The 14,374-nt window shown below is 40.3% G+C and overlaps 1 protein-coding gene across 4 annotated transcripts in view; it reads left to right on the plus strand.

The window, feature by feature from the left end:
* NCOA7 (nuclear receptor coactivator 7) overlaps positions 1–14,374 on the plus strand; it is a 154,507-nt gene that overhangs the window by 6,339 nt on the left and 133,794 nt on the right. The gene's annotated exons all lie outside the window — the stretch shown is intronic.

A 14,374-nucleotide genomic window follows, 5' to 3' on the forward strand; every position in this document is an offset into this window, starting at 1 on the left:
TGGTTACCTGCTTCCCCTGTTTACTGGCAACCAGTGCTATCGGTTAATTGGGATCCTCCAGTGACATTTTATGCATTTGCAAGCAAATATGAACGTTCAGTCTGCTTGTTTTATCTACTAACCATTTCTCGAATTCCCTTCTCTCCATTCCCACTGCCCTTGTTTGGCTCCTCAGATGCTTTGGACAGTTGCCTGCATTTTACTTTCTGCTACATTTCAACTCTCCACATTTCAGCCAGTCTTCCTTCTACACTTCCCTCTTCAGGGGCACCAGGGTGGTTCAGTTGTCCAAGCATCCAACTTAAGGCCAGGTCATGATCTTGCAGTTTGTGGGTTGGGCCCCATGTCAGGTTCTGTGCTGACAGCTCAGAGCTTGGAGTCTGCTTCAGATTCTGTTTCCCTCTCTCTCTGCCCCTCCCCTGCTTGTGTTCTCTCTCTCTCAAAAATAAATAAATATTTAAAAAAATTAAACGTCTCTCTTCATACTTTCTAAAGGATTCCCATCCTACACAGGAAGGAGTCCACCAGAGATCTTACTGGGCTCTTGGGCTCTGGAGGAATTCATCTTTTACCCCTTGTACATCCCTGTCATGCATTTGGCCTGCAGTTCTTGACTCCTTCCCTTCCCCCCTTCACCCCAAATTATAGACCTTTATGACAATCCGATGAAAGTTCATGATCTCATCACACACCACACACCATTTTGCCTGCACATCCTTCTTTTGGATCCCAAATTAAGAATCTCTACTACCATATAAAACTGCTTGTCACTTCCTGCATATGCATAGCATATGATTTTTCTTCTCCATGCTGTTCCCTCTGGAACACTCTGTGCTCCCATTTTGCTTAACAAGACACACTCACTTCTGGTGTCATCTCCAGGGGGCATTCTTAGGTGAGATTCCATAAACTCATGAAGACTTCCCCACGTAATTTAGCGTCCCAAATTGGTTTCCATACTGGGAATAGGCATTTCTCATAAATAGAAAAATTGCTTTTCTAGTAGAAATGAACTATGACTTTGGATAGCATGTTATGATCAGTTAAAAAGAAAAAAGCCCAGGCTGAAGCTTTCATTTAACCATTCATCCCTCTTCTACTCTCCCCTACCCCCAGTAGAGTACATGTCTATCATTTTCTCTAGCATCCCTGACTTACTTTACTAATTCTCTCTCAAACATTGTGTTAACCACCTTTTAAGATAACTTTTGGTTATTATGGCCCACATCTGGGAGTGTGTCTTTTGTGCCTCCGCCCTTGGGTTTGCCTCCGTGATTGGTACACAGAATGGCAAAAACCTCCAGATAGGGTGCCATTAAACATCGACCCTGTCAGATGATGCAAATCATCTGGAGAGAGTGGGCCATCCTAAGAAGTGACTCCTAAGCATGTGAAGGAGGTATTTTTAGTTCCAATCCAAGTAATCAGAGGGTGTCCTGTGTGCTCAGTTTTATTGCAAAGTGCCTGGCACGAGGTAATTTGCTGTTGACTGATTAACAGAGGATTTAGAGAGTAAGAATATAATAGTGTTTGTTCAGCACTGTTCATGTGGAATCCTGGCTGGTGGATGATTCTGATCACTAATCAGGTATGCCTTGTAGAATAGGAAAAAATCATGAGATGACTTTGTAGTTATGAGATCCTTCCAGATCTTTCATTTTCTTTCTGTAATTCTCACCTCAGCAAATATCAGATTTACTGATTTGTTTCCTCAGACCTGTTGGTGCTAGGAATTGAGGGTGTCCGAGGAGTAGTCATGAATATTCTAGCCATCAGATAAAAATAGCCCCTGCTGTATGATATAAAGCACAATTTTAGGCTGTTGGGAGGGCCTGCTCATTCCTTATGGTCCCGGTATTTACATCTGAACCCTCCTCCCTAGGTCTTGGTGATTCCCTTAATACACCGCCTGTCTACTGGGTTCCACTGAAACAGTTCATTAGTAGCCCTCTGATCTCTCAAATCATGGCACTTTCCAAAATAGTTTGTTTAATATGCCTTAACTTATTTAAAAAAAATTTTTTATCGCTTGTTCATTTTGAGAGACAGAGACTGAACACGAGCGGGGGAGGGGCAGAAAGAGAGAGAGAGAGAGAGACACAGAATCTGAAGCAGACTCCAGGTTCTGAGCTGTTAGCACAGAGCCGGATATGGGGCTTGAACCCACAAACCGTGAGATCGTGACCTGAGCTGAAGTCAGATGCTTAACCAACTGAGCCACCCAGGCGCCCCATATGTCTTAACTCTTTTAAAAGCATTTTATAAGAAATTGTTTTAGTCCGTTCAGACTGCTGTAACAAAATACCATACACCAGGCGACTTGTAAACAGCAACATTTATTGCTCCCAGTTTAGAGACTGAAAGTCCCAGATCAGGGCGCCAGCTTGGTCGAGCTGTGGTGAAGCTCCTCTTCCAGGTTGCAGACTGCTGACTTCCCATTGTGTTCTTGCATGGGAGAAGGCGAGAGGGATCTCTCTGGGACCTCTTTTATGAGGGCACTAATCCCATTGATGAGGAGTCTAGTCTGACCTCATGACCTAACCACTTCCCAAAGGCCCCACCTGATATTATCACCTTGGGCATTAGCTTTCCAACAGATGAATTTGGGGGTGGTGGAGACACAATCATTCAGTGTATAGCAGGAATAGGAAATTCACAAATCAGTAGCTACAGATAGCCAAGACATGAAAAAGTATTCAACTTCATTGTATCAAAGAAATGCAGATTATAATTAGATTTTAAAAGTCCATGACAGTGGTGGGAAGATTGAGGTTGGGTCATATTCCTTTTTTCATAGGCGGTGAGAAGGTATGTTGGTATACTTTATTTTGTTTATTTTTTAAAGTTCATTATTATTTTATTTTATTTTTTGGGAGAGTGTGTGTGGGTGGGTGGGTGGGGGAGGAGCAGAGAGAGAGAGGGGGACAGAGGATCTGAAGCAGCCTCTGTGCTGACAGCAGAGAGCCTGATGCAGGGCTCAAGGTCATGAACTATGAGACCGTGACCTGAGCTGAAGTCAGACGCTTAACTGACTGAGCCACCCAGGTGCCCCTATGTTGGTATATTTAGATTGACAATAGTTTAGCTAATAGAATTTTTTGGCACCAGTGGTTCTATCCTAAGAGTGCATCCTAAGGAATTCAGGAATGAGGCTTAATTTCAGTGTTTACTGTACTGTCTTTGGGCGGCATGTGAAATGGTCGAGGGGTTAAGAGGAGGGGTTCTGGAGCCAGGTGCCTCACTTGGAATCCTTTTCCACCCCTTACCTGCCCTGTGAACGTAGGCAAGTTAATTTCTCCTTGATTTTATCATCTATAAAATGAAGATAATAGTATCTATCTCCCATACTGTATTGAGAATTTGATAAGTTAATATATGTAAGGTACAGTCACAGAGTAAGCAACTCTAAGTGTTAGTTGCTATCAAGGGTGATGATTTGAAAATTTGAGACAAATCCAACAGTGGAGTCATGTTTAAGTGATGGTATACCAAAGACCCTAATTTGATTTTAAAACATACCTGCATAGAAGAAAAGACAGGAAAGTGACAAAATAGTAAAGCTTTCCCCCCCTTGATGGGATCATAGGTAATGTCTGTTTTTCACATTTTTATTATCCATATCTATTACAATGATACTTGTTAGAAATTATAAAATTAATGTATCATAGGATTCTTATATTCTCGATGTTTCTTTATCAAATGTATATTCATTTTGACATATTTTACTTTCTCTTCCTCCTTTCAAATCTGCTAATATTTCACTTCCCCAACATTTTCACCCACATGCCATCTGCTTGATATTTTCTTGCACTTAGCTTGCTTGTTTTGTGTATAGATCAGCCCCAAGGCTAGTTCTTCAAGAATAAGTAGACCAAATGAAATGATTGATGACATTTTAGTGGTGGTAGCTTTCTCATGGAAGTTTAAGCCAGAGAATGCAGCTGCCATGATAATGGCTCTGTATCTTCTCTACATTTCGGGCACTCCTCCTTATCTCCTGCTCCCCATCTGAATGAACTCAGCACTCCAGGACCCCTCTCACACACAGGTGTAATTCCTGCCTCTGGGGCTGTTGACTGCCCCCTTTATTGGAGATTTCCTACACATTTCTTCCTTTAAAGCCAATATTCTGCACCAGGTTGATACTTAATTCCATAAACACTTTCCAGGACATCTTCTCTACCCTGATTATGGTTATTTTGGCACTTAACTATTTGTACCACAAATTAAATATTGGCTTGTTTTATGGCTTAGTTGTTCTTACAGTAAGCTGATAGGGTTGTGTTTTATATTGCTCTATGCCCTTCAGTTTTCTAGCACATGGAACACAGGAATATTGGATGTTGTTGTGGTGACAGTATTCTTAAGAGATGATTTATGAGTTTTGTGTTCCATCTTTCCTCTGTCCAACCTTCTCCTTCCTTTATTTTCAAAATCAGAATGTTATGTCATTTGGTTCTCTCAGTCTTCTAGATATTTACCTGAAAATTTGATAATATGTTTTCATTCCTAAAGCCTAAAAACCAAAGAGCTCAGTTGCAGAGAGCACCATGATTAGCAATGGGTTTACGATTGGGGTCCAGTAACATACAAACTAATCCTAATTGCAAGGACACCTCTGTCATAGTCTCTAAAATATTGCTTGTTTCATCAAGACAATTTAATGAATCTTCCAGAGAATGTGTTTAAAGTTCATAAATATGTTAGATTCTTATAGATCTTGCATTTCCTGTAAAGGACAAAATCCTAGGAAATGTTTTCATATGTCTACCCTTGTACGTTGGACCAGTGGTTTCCCAGCTGGGGTTCACATGCCCCATGAGGGTAAGGGAAGAAATTGTTAGAATGTCTGTATCATCTTTTCATGACTTCTATTTTTGTTACATGTTTTACAATGCATATATTAGTGCAGAAGACATGTTTTTTAGAAGAAAATATATATAGGGGCACCTGGGTGGCTCAATCGGTTGAGCGTCCGACTTCGGCTCAGGTCATGATCTTGTGGTTCGTGGGTTCGAGCCCCATGTCGGGCTCTGTGCTGACAGCTCAGAGCCTGGAGCCTGTTTCAGATTCTGTGTCTCCCTCTGTCTCTGACCCTCCCCCATTCATGCTCTGTCTCTTTCTGTCTCAGAAATAAATAAACGTTAAAAAAAAATTAAATAAGTAGAAGTAAATATATATATATATATATATATATATATATATATATATTAGGATTTTATGTTCAGGTACTTTTATTGACGTGGAATATAACTTTTAAAATGGAGGCCACCAGGGCTCCTGGGTGCCTGAGTTGGTTAAGCGTCTGACATGATTTCGGCTCAAGTCATGATCTCATGGTTTGTGGGATGGAGCCCCATATCAAGCTCTGCGCTGACGTTGCAGAGCCTGCTGGGGATTCTCTCTCTTGCCCTCTCTCTCTGCCCCTCTCTCCCACTTGTTCTCTCTCCTCTCTCCCACTTGTTCTCTCTCTCTCTCTCTCTCTCTCAAAATAAATAAGTAAACTTAAAAAAATAAAATGGAGACCACTGATCTGAATAAAAGGCAAGACCTTATTGTTCTATACCCCGAAGTCAGTTTCTATTAGGTATTTAGCCATAACAAATTAAAAATGAACTTGATAAACATAGATCCTATGCTAGCCTAAGCTAGGAGTTGTAATGTGCATGTGCATGTGCTTATGCACATAAAACATAAGACATGTTCCCTGCCTTTAGAGAGCTTACAGCCTGAGTAGAAGAATGGGGCATGATCAGTGATTAATTAGAAAATGGTACAAGATAGCATAGGTGTGCATGGGAAACCTAACAGCATGAGACTATATTTTATGTTAGACTAAAATTGCTAAAGTATGATAATAGCAGCATAATACACGGTGATGCTGTGTTCTCAGAATATTTCAAAACCCTGTTTATGTTCAGAATTTTTTTCTTGGTAATCAGGTCAGTTCTCTGTCTACCTATTCAAATAGCTATGCTTAAATTATCTCCTAGGTACAGATGTTAATTAACTGTGGAAGCTTTCTGCTCTAATACTCAAAAAGTCATACCAGTGCTCTCAATTACTGGCTGACATTTCTGTAAATTCCAAGAGAAAGTGGCGGAACAGCCATGGTGGGAAAGCAGTAACATTTTTGATGCGGTGTTCCTGTGAAACAGTGATGATGTATACAATTTAAAACAAGCGAATTCATTTCCTAAGGCTGCTCTGACAAGGTAGCACAAACTGGGTAGCTTAAAACAACAGAAATTCATTGTGTTACAGTTCTGGAGGTTAAAATTCTAAAATTGAGGTGTTGGCAGAGCCATGATCTCTCTGAAACTTGAGAGAAATCCTCCGTTGCCTCTTCCGGCTTCTGGTGATTTGCTGGCTGTCCTTGGAATCCTTGGCTTGCAGCTACATCACCGTAATCTGCTCTGTTATCACGTGGTGTTCCTGTGTGACTCTGTCTTCATGTGGCCCTCCTCTTCTAAGGACACCAGTCATACTGGATTAGAGGCCCACCGTACTCCAGTATGACCTCATCTTAATTGCATCTGCAAGTACCCTTTTTCCAAATAAAGTCACATTATGTGGTATTGTGGATACAACTTAAACCTTTGGCACGGGGGCAAGGGGGCAACACAGTTCACCTCATAACAAAAAGTAATATCAAAGTCTGTGGGTAAATATACCAAGATGTGCATGAGTTACCCTTGGTGTCAAATGATGCCTTCTTACAGTTAAACTTCCATAGCCATGCACATTGGGTAAGGGATGAATGACACTGGACGGAAAGGAAGATTTCTTGGCTATTTGTATTAATTGGCTGCTTCTGTCTCTGGGCTTTGGTATTCCAGGCCTTGGTAGAGTTATTCTTATAGACAGTAGTATATAATATGTGGCTTTGATCTTCCTGGTAAAAATCCACAAAGTAATTTGTGGATCAGGATATTTCTAAGGGTGTATTGGTTTTTTGTTTTTGTTTTTTTTGTGTGTGTGATACAGCTGCATAACAGCGTCCAAATCTTAGTGGCTTAGAACCACAATTATTTATTTCATATTCCTAAATCTGTAGATTGACTGCGGTTTGGCTGCTCTTGGTTCAGTTTGACAGGGGTGGGCTGGATTCCAAAGTTAAGGTAAGAGTTCAGGTCAATTTTACGTGTTTTTATCCTGGACAGGGCTGAAGAAGCAAAAATTGCTACCTGGAGCATGCTTTACTAGTGGAGAGCAGAAATTTGCCAGGCCTCCTAGTGCCTCAAGTTGAATTAGGTACACTGTTAATTCTCCCCCTGTTGGTCAAACAAGCCACATGGCCAAGGGGGGTGGATGCAGGCTTCGCACAGTAGTGCAAAGCGCCACAAGGTGGCGTAGCAAAGGGTGTGGGTGTAGATTTCTGGAACAGGGAGGAAGTGCGGAATTGAAAACAATCCACTGTAGCAAAGGGCCATTTTCTTTTGAATCCTACAAGAACTTTTTTATGAAGCAACTTACTAAACCTTTAAAAGAAAATGTATTTAAGCCACAGACTTGGTTTCTTAATCCAGTCTCTTGGAAAATTGTAGTTGAATATATCGTACATTTTTTTTTTTCCAAGAAGAGGTCATAGTATTTCACAATGCTGATTTAATTTTGTGTTGGGCAGATTTCCTGTTAGACACTTTTCATTATGCCTTCTTCCTGAACCCATATTTGTGTATTTAGCACATTTTAGACTGTACTGACCAAAGCACCACATGACCCTCTCCGTCTTTACATTAGACATTGGAGGAGAATCTGGTAGAATTGCAGTCCTCTTGAACATGCTCTGATAGAGAACATTTTCATTAAGGGTAAAACTGTTTCTGGCTTACATGATTGTTGACCGTGCACCGCTGTTGAAGTATAACCATGAATGGTTGTTTTCAGTGTTGTCCTGCTTCAAGCATCTTCCCTAACAACACTGGCCCATGTGACCTCGTCCTTTTCCTTCCATTAACACCTCTCTGTACATAACACATTTTATTAGACATTAATTTTTATAATACTCATTTTTTTCTAATTTTTTAAAAATTTATGTTAATTTTATCTCCTTGTCTAAAATCAAAGTTTTCTTAGAGCCCATTGAGTCCTTTTTAGATTCATAGGTTTTAGATAAATAGTATGGTGGTAGAAATAAAACAAGTTTTTAGCAAATGCTTACTGAATTGAAGAGATTGAATACGTATGTGTGACAAGGCACTATTTTGGAATAAGTGTAAATTGTCTTTTGCCTCTTGTACTCTCCATTGTAAATAAATATACTGAAAGTACATTAAAAAGAATGATAATTCAATTATTTTTTAGTTTACATTTTTACAAGTGTGGGCGTATGCCAGTGTATTTTGAAAATGCATGCAACTGCAGATACTCTCCATAAGAGAACAAAGAAGCACATTGCCTTTTCCTTAGTGAAATGGTTTACCTGGCAAAGGGAACTTTTATGTCTCTTGGTAGTCTCAAAAGACACCCAGATTGAATTGTTGAAAACTAGTGTTTGAAGCCCATGAATTGTATGTTCTTTGTAAAGGCATTCCATTTATGACCTCTTTTATCCATTAAATTTTATTGGTTTTGTTTGCATCAATTAATTCTAATTCAGATCTATCAAATAGACCCTCCCAATAAATGATCTAAAAGCAACAATAAGAAATTAGTGGTAGTGGTAGTAAATTAGTAGTAACCACTGCTCACTTTTATTTCTGTTCTGAAATGGAAGGACTCGGGGCATGGCATAAGGCCACAAGCCATGCAGTAGTGACAGCATTTGCTGTGAGTACAGGGAGCTGGAGCGGTGATTCACATTGGCACCTATTTTCTTTCTTTCTTTTTTTAATGTTTGTTTATTTTGAGAGAGAGACCGGGGGGGGGGGGGGGGGAGGGGCAGAGAGAGAGGGAGCAAGAGAATCCTAAGCAGTCTCCTTGCTGTCAGTGTGGAGCCTGATTCGGGACTCACAAACCATGAGATCATGACCTGAGCAGGGACCAAGAGTCGGACACTTAACCGACTGAGCCACCCAGGCGCCCCACATTGGCACCTATTTTCTACAAGGCCTTGGGGAACGAACTTCAGTTCTGTACCAGTACAGAGACTCCAGAAGAGTGTGGAGCTTATTCTTTTTGGGACAAGGCCAGAAGAGGTCAGGGGGTGGGGTGGGGGGGCAAGGGGGGACTCAAAAGGCCAAAGATCCTAGGATTTTAGCATAGGTCTGATAATATTAAAGTGAGTTCCAGAAGTAATTGAGGACAAACTTTTGTTCCCATGTCACCTGTTTTGTTTTTGTTTTTTAAATGCTCTTTCGTGCCTGCCACGTTTAGATTCATTTTAGGGATCATCTAGGGTGATTTTGCAGTGCTGGAGCAATAGGAAGGGGGTGTCCCCAGAAACCACTTATGTGGGTGATGCTGGCATCAGAGTTTTCCCCATTCTTGTGAAAGACAATCATATGCTTGTAGTGGACACTAAATAAATAATGATTGATGGTGAGAAAGAGGAAGTTTTTTCTGTGTATGAGAAGTGAGAATGGCAGAGTAAACTGTGTTCTGTTTTCATTGCCTCTCATAACTTTATACGTGACCTTCTGCCTATTTTTCCCCTCTAATCTGTCTTTGTGCATGTGGAAAACTGTTCAAAACTGAATTCTTATATTATTATGAGTATTAACGGAGGAGTTCATGTAATACATTAAAAACCTCTGGCAAAATTTTTATAGAATCATAATTTTTAGCTCTAAAAAGGACCTACAATTTTAGTCTCTAGAAAAAAAAGGACTTTTATAACAAAATCAATAAAGAAATGTTATTTTAAAAAGGTGAAAATTCCATTTTCTGATTCTGATTCCTTGCTTTTACTGATTTTTAGTGGAAAAATAATTGGATAGTCAGAGGACTGCATTTCCAAACAACAGAAGAATGGTCGGCTGTTAAATATTTCTGGCATATTCCAAGTTATGACATTATTTCAGATCTTAAGACTAGAGAGGTAATTCATTTAGTTTAGTGGATCAAGGGAATATGCTCTCTAGTTAGCTCTTTAAAAATCTCATTCAGTGCAGTAAATACTTATTGAATGCATTGGCATAGTCACTGCAGTGTATTCATTAATGAATAATAATAACTAGCCTGCATACAGTTCAAGATTTACATCCTAAAAGACAATTGGCCAAAAAGTTGGTGTTCACACTGTTGTTCTTTTTAGCGGTGGGTGAATTCAAGAAGAACTAGGGAGTTGATGTGAAAATTCTGTGTGGTGATCTACCCTCGCATTAGAGGCCATCATTAGTGCTTTTGACTTTGGCATCAGGTAAAGCTGATTATTCTGGCTCTCACTCATATGGCTATTTGACCTTGAATAAGTTCTTTAACCCTTCTAAACTTCAGATTCTTTATCTGAAAAGGATTACGAATATTAACTCCCTCATACAGTCATAAAGATTAAACACTGTGTGTAACAGCATTCAGCAAACCCTTGGTGCATGTGATTAAGGTTCAGTAAACAGTGAACTGTTGCTGATTGCTGTCAGCTTTGTATTCACGAGAGCTGCCTAGCTTGAGTTAGTTTACTATGGGATTTTTCTGTTTGGGGCAAATTTGAATCTAGCTCTTCAGGTGATGTTGAAGGTAGGTATAATTTTCCTGAATACTTGAATATTTGGGTTCGTTGAATATAATTTTCTGTTCCCACTGGACACTAGATTCTATAGACACCTTTTGGACCCATTTAATCTGTAAACAGCCCTTTACAGATGAAGAAGCTGAGGGCCAGAGAAATGGAGTAACTTGCCCACAATTACAGACTTTGGAGATCCTGGAGTCTGAATATTAACCAGGCCTGTCCTGTTTCGGAGGTGCTGTGGCGCCTTAATAACATAGGTCAAAGAGGTCAGATGAAGCACAGAGCGTCTTGAAGACAGATAACTTCTCGTGTGTGGAGTTTATACAATCTCAGCTTTGAAGGAACTTTTGAAATTAAAAAATTTTAGTTAAAAAAGTTTTAAATGTTATTTTACCCACAGAGTGTGATTTTCTGCCGTAACAGGTATTTCTCGATGAGTGCCATATCCCCTGCAGGGTACACTTGGTTCCCCATGGTTATCAGAATGGGGGGCACTACGGGCATTTACTTGGGGGGCGGTAGAGGTGCCAAATGCCCTGTAATGAGTGGGACAGTTCTAGACAACAAGCGGTTGTCCCTTACACTTAGGAATTTTGTATCTTCTGTAGGACCTATGTGAATATTTATTGGGACATTCTAAAGAAAAGAGTTCTAAATTACTATGTTTGCAAATACCCAGTTATTGGGGTGACTGGGTGGCTCAATCGGTTAAGCATCCCACTTCGGCTCAGGTCATGATCTCATGGTTCCTGGGTTCAACCCTGCATGGGCTCTCTGCTCTCAGCAAGGAGACTGCTTGGGATCCTCTGTCTCCTTCTCTCTCTCTGCCCCCCCTCTCTCTCTGCCCCTCCCTGACCCGTGCATTTGCTCACTCTTTTTCTCTCCCTCCCTCTCCAAAATAAGTGAATATTCAGGAAAAAAAAAAAAGAAAGAAAGAAAGACCCAGTTATTATTTATGGCACTAGTTTTTATTTTAATGTTCTATGCACTGCACCCCAGCCCCATTATCCACCCCTTCTTATCCCCCTCACCTCTGCTTTTCATTTTCCTATTTTCGTTTGTAATGAAATTGTTTCTGATCCCATTTCTCCTATAGTTAAATTTGCCCTATAGAAGTAGGTGCAAGCATCTGAGTATTTCATTATGTCTTTTAGTGAACTTGTGGCTGAGAATTTACTTATTGAAATACTTGTTATAAATCACTTTCCTTTGGGCATTTTATTGATTTCATACAATTAACTGTGTACCTAGGTTATATTAGCTATGAACTTCATTTCAGTGCTATAAGGGGCATATTATAAAATACACATTTATTTAGATGAAGGGTGTTGATTTGATAAGGTTGAGAGCTGCTGGTCTGCAGCGATCTCTTGAAGCGGTTGTTCACCTTGTGCTTAGTCACGTTTGGAGATTAGGAAGCCAACCTGTCTGGAGGCGGCTCTTTGCATCTGTCTGTGAGATAGTTCTTCCTTACGTTAAGCCAAGACCCCTCTCCCTCCGTATCTTATGCTTGGTCCTAGGTATTCCTATTCCCCTTGAAGATCTATTGGTACAAGCCTAAATCTGAGACCAGATAAGATCTTTCAGATGTTTGAAGTAGCTGTCAAGTTCATCCCAACTCTTTTCAGGCTAAACCTGATGAGCTCCCTTGACTATTAATCTTAAAACTTAGTTTTACATCACTTAACCATCCTGGTTCCTCCACTTTCCTAGTATTTCTCCTATAGCGTAAGACCTAGAGTTAAATGCAGTCATTTTAATATATTCTAATCCTCAAGAAGGGTGGCACAGACCATCATAATCTTTTTTATTCTGGGCTCATTAAGTGGGATTGTTCTGTTTGCTTTGAAGGGAAGGGCAGTAGAATCACACTGCTGGGTGTATGGAGCTTATTATCACCTAAAAGTGCAGATCATATTCACTTGTGCTAATGCTAAACTCTGTCTCTTTCATTCCTTAGTTCTTTACCCATATGTGAAACCTCAGGTTCATATGGGGTAAATTCTACCTTCTTACAGACTGTTGAGGTCTGTCTGAATCCAAATACTATTATCTGAGGTGGTATTTACCCCTCTTCCAAAAGTTTAATGAGGAGGCCCCTATTTTCATCCAAGTCAGTGGTAAATTTACTGATGAGGATGGAGGCTAAGAACAAATACTGCATTAAGCTATTAGCATCCTCCCTCCAGTCTGAAGTTAGAGGTCAGCTCCCTGCTCTGGGCTGGTCAGCACATAGCTCTTGGCACAGTGGTTCAGTGCTTTCCTTTATGGGTCTAATCATAGAAGCATCCACCCATGTCCAGCCCACATTTCTCCATCTTATCGATAAGCGGATCAAGGGAAACTTATCAAATGCCTTTAAGTAGTTACACTGTGTTTACCTCATTTCCTTAATGTATGAGAACAGTATCTGTGTCCAAGAGGGAAATTAGGTCAGTGTAATTTGAATAAGCCATCATTCCTCCCCTCCACTGGATCTGTACTCCAGCCATCCCAGACCACTCAGGATTCCCTGACCATCATACATTCTCTGATGACAGCTTGCACATCCTCAGTCTGCCTAATGAGCCCAACCTCTCTTCTGCGTGCATCATTAGGGAAGCTCTTAGCAGAGTTAGTTGCTTTAGTTGCTTCCCCTCCATGCTCTGCCCATATCAGAGGACTTGCCATTTGTCTTATGAGCCAGTGGGTTTCGGTTGCCTGTTCCACCTGAACTTCCTGGCCCATGAATGCTGTCTTCATCATGTGTCTCCAGTAGGGTACTTGGTCCAAGGTACAGGCTTCAGAAAGGGGTCTGCTCATTTGTTGTTGTTCTGCTGAATCATTGGTTTTCTGTAAATATTCTGTATCCCAGGTTTCACTGCCTCCTGTTCCAAGTCCTGGCTAACCTGCCTGTAGTGATCATTTCTAATGTTTTGCTGGGAATCTATGCAATGGTGTGCAGTGTGTAATTTGCACAATCCCTTTGCTTACTTTTGTTGAAAATTAAAATGTATTTGCCCAACAATTTGTATGTAAGTGTTGGATCACAGGGATCTACTCCCAAAGCCAAGACTACACTGCATGTTAGCTAACTTGACAATAAATTATATGAAAAAAATAAAAAATAAAAAAATAAAAAAAAATTTTATCAGTGTCTAAAATAAAAAAATTAAAAAAAAATGTATTTGTGCACTGTTATGCTGCTGGCACTCTTCACACCTTTGACAATCCCTGACCTTGCCAGTGACCTTTTAGAAATCTCATTTGTACATTCTCTTAGATGGAACGTACAGAATGATCTAGCTAGCCTAGAGATGGGTCTTCATTTAAAGTATCTAGGAGCTTTGATAAAATCTCTCTACTTTGCTCCTTTTATAAACTCTACACACAGCATGAGGCTTGAACTCAGGACCCCAAGATCAAGAGTGCATGCTCTACTGACTGGCCCAGCCAGGCACCCCTCTCCCTACTTCTCTTCAATGAAACTCACATTTGTTTAATTCTTTATGGCTCTAATTTCAGTTCCCTAGGCAAAGAGTAATGGAATAAGAGCTGATGAGTTCTCCATTTATTTTGCCATCTGTTGGCTTTGTCCCATTTTTCCAAGTAGCAGACCATTGGCCTGTCGTTGATCATCACCTTGATTCAGGCATAACTTTTTTGCTTTGGGTTGCTGTTAGGTTCTGTTTTCTATTGTTTTGGTTTTCTGACACACATTTGTTTACTTGGGGGTGTTATCTCCTTGCTGCTCCCCTTACATGTTTGTGGCACCCTTTT

Source organism: Prionailurus viverrinus, chromosome B2 (genome assembly GCF_022837055.1).
Source record: "Prionailurus viverrinus isolate Anna chromosome B2, UM_Priviv_1.0, whole genome shotgun sequence".
NCBI classification, from domain to species: Eukaryota; Metazoa; Chordata; class Mammalia; order Carnivora; family Felidae; genus Prionailurus; species Prionailurus viverrinus.